Genomic DNA, 8199 nt, shown 5'->3' with positions numbered 1-8199 from the left:
CATGAATCTCTTATATCTGTGGTTTCCAAGTTATATTCTTTTATAATAAGCCAGTAAGTGTCAGTAAGTTGTTTGAGTTCTGTTAGCCATTCTAACAAATGATCAAGCAAGTCTAAGGAGGGTGTGTGTGTGTGGGAACCTCTGATTTGTTTGACAAACACCAAATGGAACCTGGGGACCCATCATTTGTGAATGGCTTCTGAAATTGGGGGCAGTTTTGTGGGACTGAACCCCCTTATGCTAACTCTGTGCAGTTAGTATTAGAACTGAGTTAAACTATAGGACACCTGGTTGGTGTTTGATGGAGAAGTGAATTAAATTGGTGAATAGAATAGTGGAGGAAATAAAGTTTTTCCTTATACATCCTTTCCTCCAGTTTTGACAGCCCAAAATATCTCCATACCTTGCAAATATACTCCTGGTTGAGACCCTCTGCTTTGTGCCATTTGAAGGATGGAAAACCAGTGATAAAATTCACATAGTAAAGAGATCAATGCTAGAGGGCCAGGATCTGGGATACAGTGGGGACATCATATAGGTGCAACGTATCAGGCTGCTGGAGGTACTGGAATAATCCAAAATTCTAATATTTCAACTTGATGGAAGGAGTTATGTCAAAATATATGATTGTCAACCACTTACTGTGTGAGAGACTTTAGTTAATTAAACTCTTTGCCTCTCAGTTTAAGCATTATTTACAGTTAGCTGTTATTATAATTGCTATCGCCACTGAAGGTTGAAATTATGTATGAATTGCTATTCTATTTCTGTAACAGTCAAAATATTTGTGAAACTTTATTTAATGATTCCCCCCCCCCCCATTTCTACCCAGGAACCTGCCCCTGCACTTGGAGCAAGTGTGGGACAGAGAAAATGTGCCTCGATTTCTTGTGTATTTCCTGATTGCACAGAGGTAGAGGCTTCCCCTGTGTATCTGGAGGATGAAAGAAGGGGGTGAAGAAGAGACAGGGACTATGAATTGTGCAATAAAGCTTCACAATATACGTACCAGTTATACTGTCTTTCTCTGGGTCTCTAGGGAGGCCCAGGCCAGAATCTGCTTGTGAGGGTGAGGGTCCTTCCCTTGTGTACTGACTGCCAAATCCTAATATGGCCATCTAAAACACTGTGGGTAAAGCAAAAAGGGAAGCTCTATGGTGGAAAATGTGTATTCAGTAGACAGAATTTTTCTGGGAAATATCATTCAAATATGCCCTCAATTACACCTGCACGCTCAGACTGAACGCTTCTTTTCTCTCTTCCAGGAAAATCCACCAGGCAGATCCCGATCCCTCCTGCACTCTGAATAAACTGGTCCCAGATTGAGGGTCAGAGGGTTAGAGCAAGAGCAGAGAAGGGAGGGGAGGGAGGGGAGAGAGAGAGAGAGAGAGAAAGAGAGAGAGAGAGAGAGAGAGAGAGAGAGAGAGAGAGAGAGAGAGAGAGAGAGAGAGAGAGAGAAACCAGTAACTCAGAGAAAGCATGGAACAGTGGTACAACCTGAGCTCTGGGCAAGTCACTATGATGCTTCAATAAGGAGAATGTCAGAGCTTGGTCTTACTTCCTGAAAGTGGCAAGGACTTTGCACATTATCCTAAACTTTAGTGTCCTCCTGAGTGAGAGGTTCCTGTCATCCTGTACTGCCTCACACAGCCGGGAGAGATAGAGAGGAGGGATTTCTAGTGGTGGAGGTGGCAGGGTAACAGAGACTTAGGAAGCTGTCGAAGTTACATGACTGAGCAGCCTGATTTTCTAGTTTGAGGTGACCAGAGGTCACATAGTCCCCTGCCCTGAGACTGTTTCTCATCACCATCTAACACTGCGCAGCTCTTTGCTTTCCAATTCCTCCACCAAACCTAGGTGTTCCCTTGACAGAAGTGGCGGTCCCTTCCTTCAGTTTTACTGGGCTCCACGGATGGTGTCCAGAGGCCTCACACAGATGCTTCACTCCATTCTCTCTGAGGTGATGCAGCTCAGACTCAAATCCTCCAGTTGCTGAAGGGTCTTCTGTGTAATGCAAAGATTCTGACAGGCATCTCACATTTTCAAACTGTAAGAGAGTCAGGAAATGGAAAATATTTTTGCACATCCCTGTTTTTTGTAGAAAAGGAAATCTTTACATTTAGGTTAAAATAAAAAATAAATAAATCTTTGCATATACTGTTAGCAAATGATTCTGGAAGGATACCTTCAACATTGGTAGAGGTGGGTTCTACTGTGAAGAGGAGTGGGACTGACTGGGGTGGATCAAGAGGGACTTTCATGTTTCATTTTGTATATTTGGTAACACTGATTTATTGAAAAATAGGTATATGTTTATATAGTACTTTTTTATTTTGGATACTGGGGATTGAACCCCGGGGTGCTTTACCACTGAGCTACATTTCCAGTCCTTTTTAGTTATTTATTTAAAAATTTTGAGGGGGCTGGGGATGTGGCTCAAGTGGTAGTGCGCTCGCCTAGCATGCCCGGGGCACTGGGTTTGATCCTCAGCACCACATAAAAATAAAATAAAGATGTTGCGTCCACTGAAAACTAAAAATAAATATTAAAAAATTCTCTCTCTCTCTCTCTAAAAAACAAAGTTTTTTTTTTTTTGAGACAGAGTCTCTTTAAATTGTTGAGAATCTTGTTAAATTTGCTGAGGCTGTCCTTAGATTTGTGACCCTCCTATCTCAGCCTCCTGAGTCATTGGGATTATAGGCATGTACCACTGTGTCTAGATACATAGTATTTAAAATTTTTTAAAAAATGTTTTTATTAGTGTGTTCCAGTTATACATAATAGTGGGTGGGGTTCATTTTGACATATTCATAGATGCATATAACATAGTTTTAGTACTTCCCTGGATCTCCTTCCTCTATTGTTCTTCCTTCAATTTATTTATTTTTAATTGGTGCATTATAAGTTATATATAAAAGTGGAATGTATTGTGATACATATTACTTTTTGATGACCAATCTATATACAACATGAAATATACAAATATTAGAAGGCCTGTTACACAGCTATTCAAGAAGTTTACATGGGTGTGTAAATGAAAACCCATGATGACTGAATCAGAGGCCTTTTATGTTTCACTCAGATTCTCTTGCCTCATTCATCTCTTTTTCTAGTTGCTGCTGTGACCAACATCTCTGACCAGCTTCATGCAGGGCAGCCTGACAGCGTCTCTCTTCCAGCCTGTACTGTAGACCCTTAGCCTTCTAGCCTGGGCCTTTCCTGTAGTGGCTGTTGCTGGACTGCTTTTGGTATTTTTACATCAGCAAGCTGTGAGTATAGAGGATTTGTGATATACAGTATGAACTTTTGACCAATGAGAGTTGGATCCTGTGGTCACATTCCTTACTATGTCACCTCCATGGATGATCCTGAAAGTATACTGTATCTGGCTCACTAGAGGTTGTTTCTGTGAGACCAAGCACTCAGGGAGAGACCCAGTGTGTGATATCATCCATGTTGCTCTCTGCTTACCTGCTTTTTAATTAATTTATTTTTTGAGATGGGGAATCACTGTGTTGTCCAGGCTGGCCTTGAACTGGGCTTAAGAGATCCTCCTGACTCAGCCTCCCAAGTAGCTGGTAGTCCAGGCAGCACTATAGTACCCAGCTCTGCTTCCTTGCTTTATTCCTCTTGTCACCTTGCTTACTCCCTGGGATTTTTCTCCCTGATGAGGAAGAGCATTCTGCTTCAGGCTTTGCTTTCTGAAGAGCCTAGGTTAAGAGGTAGACCTTAGTTCATTTTGTAAACTCAACTTAAAAATATGAGATATAATGAGTTTCTTTGTATGTTTTATTACTGACTCAAAAGGTCAAGCAACTGCACTGCTGAGCTGTCTGTAAGAACTTCAAACACTGCACATGAACAAATACAGCTTTGAAAAGTTCACTTTTTGCAGGGTGTGGTGGCTCATGCTACCTGTAATCCCAGCAAATCAGGATGCTGAGGGAGGAGGATTGCAAGTTCAAAGCCAGACTCATCAATTTAGCAAGACCCTAAGCAATTTAGTGAGACCCTGTCTCAAAATAAAACATAAAAAGGGCTGGGGATGTGACTGAGGGGTTAAGCATCTTTTGGTTCAATCCCTGGTACTGGGGAAAAAAAGAGTTAACTTCTTAAAGAACATCTCTGATGTACTAAATCCATTAGGTTTCTGAAATAGTTGGGTGAAATAAATAACGGCTTGAGATTAGTTACAGAAATTCGATTATGATTTCAGATAAAAAAGTGTCTGAAGAAACTGGGCCTGGTGAAAGGTGATTACAGAAAGACATAAAATAACTTTAAGGTCAACAAAGCTTTTAGGATGGAGTGTTAAAAATGTAAAAAATATAGTGATGAAAAAAACCCTCATTCTTAATGTTAAGAAAACCCCAAACCTCACTATAACAACAACAACAACAACAACAAAACATTGCAATAAAAATAAAACTATATACATTCAAGATTAGCTCAAAAATGAAAAATTAGAAATGTGAGGAGTTGGCAGTTTATATAAATCATGCCTGCTTTTAGGTGTCCCCTATAAGCACTGCAGACATTGGGGAGGCCTATGGAATGAGCTATCTCCACTTTCTCTAGCTCTTAGTGCCACATCTCTCACATGGTGCTGGCATAGACCTTCCTGAGGCTCTGGGATAAATGAAGGGAAACACAGCATCATAGCACTGGAAATATTGGCTTTTAAAGTATAATGATGTGAGACCCTGTCTATAATGATGTTTACTATCTGAGGACAAGAAGTCCTGTCCAATATGAGATATGGCTCTGAAAGAATTCTTGGCCCATCTCGTTCTCACCTCTAGAGGAGGGTGGCATATTTAAAACAGTCATTTAATTATAAGAGCAGTCTCCTCATCTACCCTACCAGACTTATTGTCAATAACCCAGAACTTCTTAAATGGTAAGGGACTGACCCTCTGTGTCTCCAGAGCTCAGAGTGGTATCCTTGGATGCCTCCTACCTCCTGCTGTGGGGCTCCCACAGTCTGTGGTCATGCCACCTGGATACATATCATCTGGAGAGAATCCTCTTGCAGTCAGGCAAAGGATCATTTGTCACTTATTATTATTATTATTATTATTATTATTAAATTGTTTTTAGTTGTAGATGGACAATTTATTTATTTTTATGTGGTGCTGAGGATTGAACCCAGTGCCTCACATGTGCGAGGCAAGTGTTATACCACTGAACTACAGCCCCAGCCCATCCTTTATTATTTAAGCAGCATAGCAAATTGGAACCTTATCTAGAAAACAGTGAGCAGGGGACTGAGATAGGCATGAAGTACCCACTTTGGTTCCTAGGGAAGCAGTGCTGCAGACTAAACTCAGAATTCTGTAAGACACCCTGCTTCCAGCTGAGAACAGGGGGAAGTTCTCCTAGCCCTCCTCAGAACTCCACTACAGATTCCCCAAATTATGTGCACATCTTCTTGGTCCCCCTTAGCTTCATTGTTGTGATACCAGTGGGTCACTGATGTGGGACATGGTCCCTGAACTCTGGTCTTGAGGTGATGGTGGTCATGTTTTTGGGGGGTCAACAAACTTTTGCTTGCTTCCAAGGCAAGTTCATTAAACATGGGAAAATGTCAGATTTCTTATCTTCCAGGGTGGGACTAGGACATTGAACCTTTGCGACAGGAAAGTGGAAAGGGTGGAGTGGGTGGTAGTCAGGGACACAGGAGGGCAAGCAATGGTGAGCAAATTGTAGAAAGGAAGCAAAGGTATTAGGAATCTAGAGAAAGGGTCTAAAGACCCTAATTCTTTAGGGTCTAATTTCACTTTCCATTAACCAGTTAAGAACAGCCCTTTCTTTCTCTTCCTGTCTGAACTATCCACAGCCTACTTTCCTATTTCCCTGAAAAATATTCCTTCTTCTTCCTACTTAGACTTTGGGCTGCATGTTAGGCATCACCTTCTTCAGAAAGTCTTCTCTGACCCTCTGAGATTAGGATGGCTTCTCCTTATAAGTTCTCACTAACATGATAAAATGACCCCTAGAGTAGTATTCACCACATGGAGTTAGATTGCAAACAACTTGAGGGCCCAGAGTGTTCTTACTGCTGTATGCCCAACACTCAGAATAGTATGGAATACACATTAAAGGGCTCAAGGCTCGAAAAGTGTTGTTGAGTGGATGAACCATTAATGAAGTGTCTTGTATATCTCTATCCCACTGCTTCCTTTCCTTTAGCATCATCTTCACAAATTATGTTGTATTTCCTCACCTTCTATCAACATAGACACCCATGGCTGCTTCTCACTTAGCATTAACTTCATCAACCATATTGTCACCAATCATATTATTCATCTCTCTCTTCTGAGGGCATCCTCTCACCAATCTCTTTATTCAAATGCTAGTGGACTCTGAATCTATGTCATCAAAATTGGAGGGTATCAGGTATCCTGTCCTCCATCTCTCAGCATCCCACCCTCCTACTTAGACTCAGTACCACCAACATTTTCCAGAGACACAGTGTAATCTGCTCGCTGAGGGTTTAGGATTTTAAAATCAGACAGTGATTCCAAGTGGTAATGACTGTTATGGTTTAAGTATCTCCAAAAGTTCAGGTGTGAGACAATGTAGAGAGGTTTAGAGGAGAAATGATTGGGTTATGAGAACCTTCACCCAGTCAGTGAATTAATCCCCTAATAGGGATTAACTGAGTAGAAACTGAAGGGTGTGGCTAGAGGAGGTGGGTCATTGTGGGTGTGGCTTTGCAGTATATATTTTGAATCTGGTAAGTGGAGTCTCTCTCTGTTTCCTGATTGTCATGTGTGCTGGTTCCCGCCACCATACTCTTCAGCCATGATGATCTGCCTCACCTTGAGCCCCAGGGAATGGAATCAACTGTCTATGGACTGAGACCTCTGAAACTCTGAGCCCAAATAAATTTTTCCTCCTTTAAAATTGTTCTTGTTGGGTCTTTTAGTCACAGCAGCAAAAAAGCTGACTGAAATAGTGATCTTAGGAAATATTTTCATTTTTCTGTTAGGCCTCCTCAAGTCCAAACCTCCTCTGCCCCTCCCTTCACAGGCCTGCAATTTCAAGACATTCTCTGCACTCGTTGCATAGCTCAGTGCTTGCTGCCTTACACCTGAGCACCAGAAAGAAACTGCACAGTGTTCTGAGTTCTTTTCACTTCTAATTCCTTTCACACTTGGATTTTCTTCTGAAGTCAACAATTTTGATCAGTCTCTACTTCTAGATAACCTTTGTATTCTTTGCTTGAGCAAAATGAAAATCTAAGTTCTATTGTTTCTCAGAGAGTTCTTCATCACCCTGAATTTAGAGTCTGTAGGGCAACTACCCTCAGACTTTAAATTCTCATCTTACATGCACTCTTGTTTTTCAGTTTTCAATATTGGGGATTGAACTCAGTATGCTCTGCCACTGAGCTACATTCCTAGCTTTTTAAAATTTTGAGACAGGGTCTCCCAAGTTGCCCAGACTGACCTCAAACTTTTGATCTTTCTGCATCAGCCTTCTGAGTCAGTGGGCCTACAGGTCTATGCCACTGCATCTGGTCAAATATATTTATAAACAAATAATGATACAAACTTTTTTCTATCTACTCTCACAATTTTAATTTGTAACTATATATTCTGATGCCACTAAAATCTAAAGTTCCAAACGAGTCTTCCTCTCCAAACTTCAGAGTTGAATATCTAAATAAGATATGTTTCTCTGTTTCACTTTAAGTTGAACTTGACAAAAATAAAATTTCCCACTTTGTTTCAATTTATTCATTTTAGTTTACTATAAGACTTAATGTGCAATCATCCTATTTAGAAATGTGGGACTCACGTTCTTTCATCTAACCAGTCATGAAGTCCCAAAAGATTACTTCCCAATGTTTCTGGATGTTTTCTCCTTGCCATCAGGAGAGTCATGGCTCTCTGATCTCTAGCTCAAGTTGAAGGAAGTCTTCTCATCACTCCATTTGCAGAGAAGAAGGAATTCAAATATGAGCTACTCAAGGAGGCAGAGCAATTGACTTTAGTTCTAAAAAGTATAAGGTTGAGGGGAGGGGGGAATAGGGAGGGCAGCAGAATACAACTGACACTAGGATTGCTGTATGTATACACATGGCTGTATAACCATTATGATCCTGCAATTTGTACACGTGGAAAAATGAGAATTCATACCCTATTTGAATCAAATGTATGATATGTCAAGATCATTGTATTGTCTTGAGCA

The sequence above is a fragment of the Ictidomys tridecemlineatus genome, chromosome 4 (genome assembly GCF_052094955.1).
Source record: "Ictidomys tridecemlineatus isolate mIctTri1 chromosome 4, mIctTri1.hap1, whole genome shotgun sequence".
Lineage (NCBI taxonomy): Eukaryota > Metazoa > Chordata > Mammalia > Rodentia > Sciuridae > Ictidomys > Ictidomys tridecemlineatus.
This window is presented reverse-complemented; position numbering follows the sequence as displayed.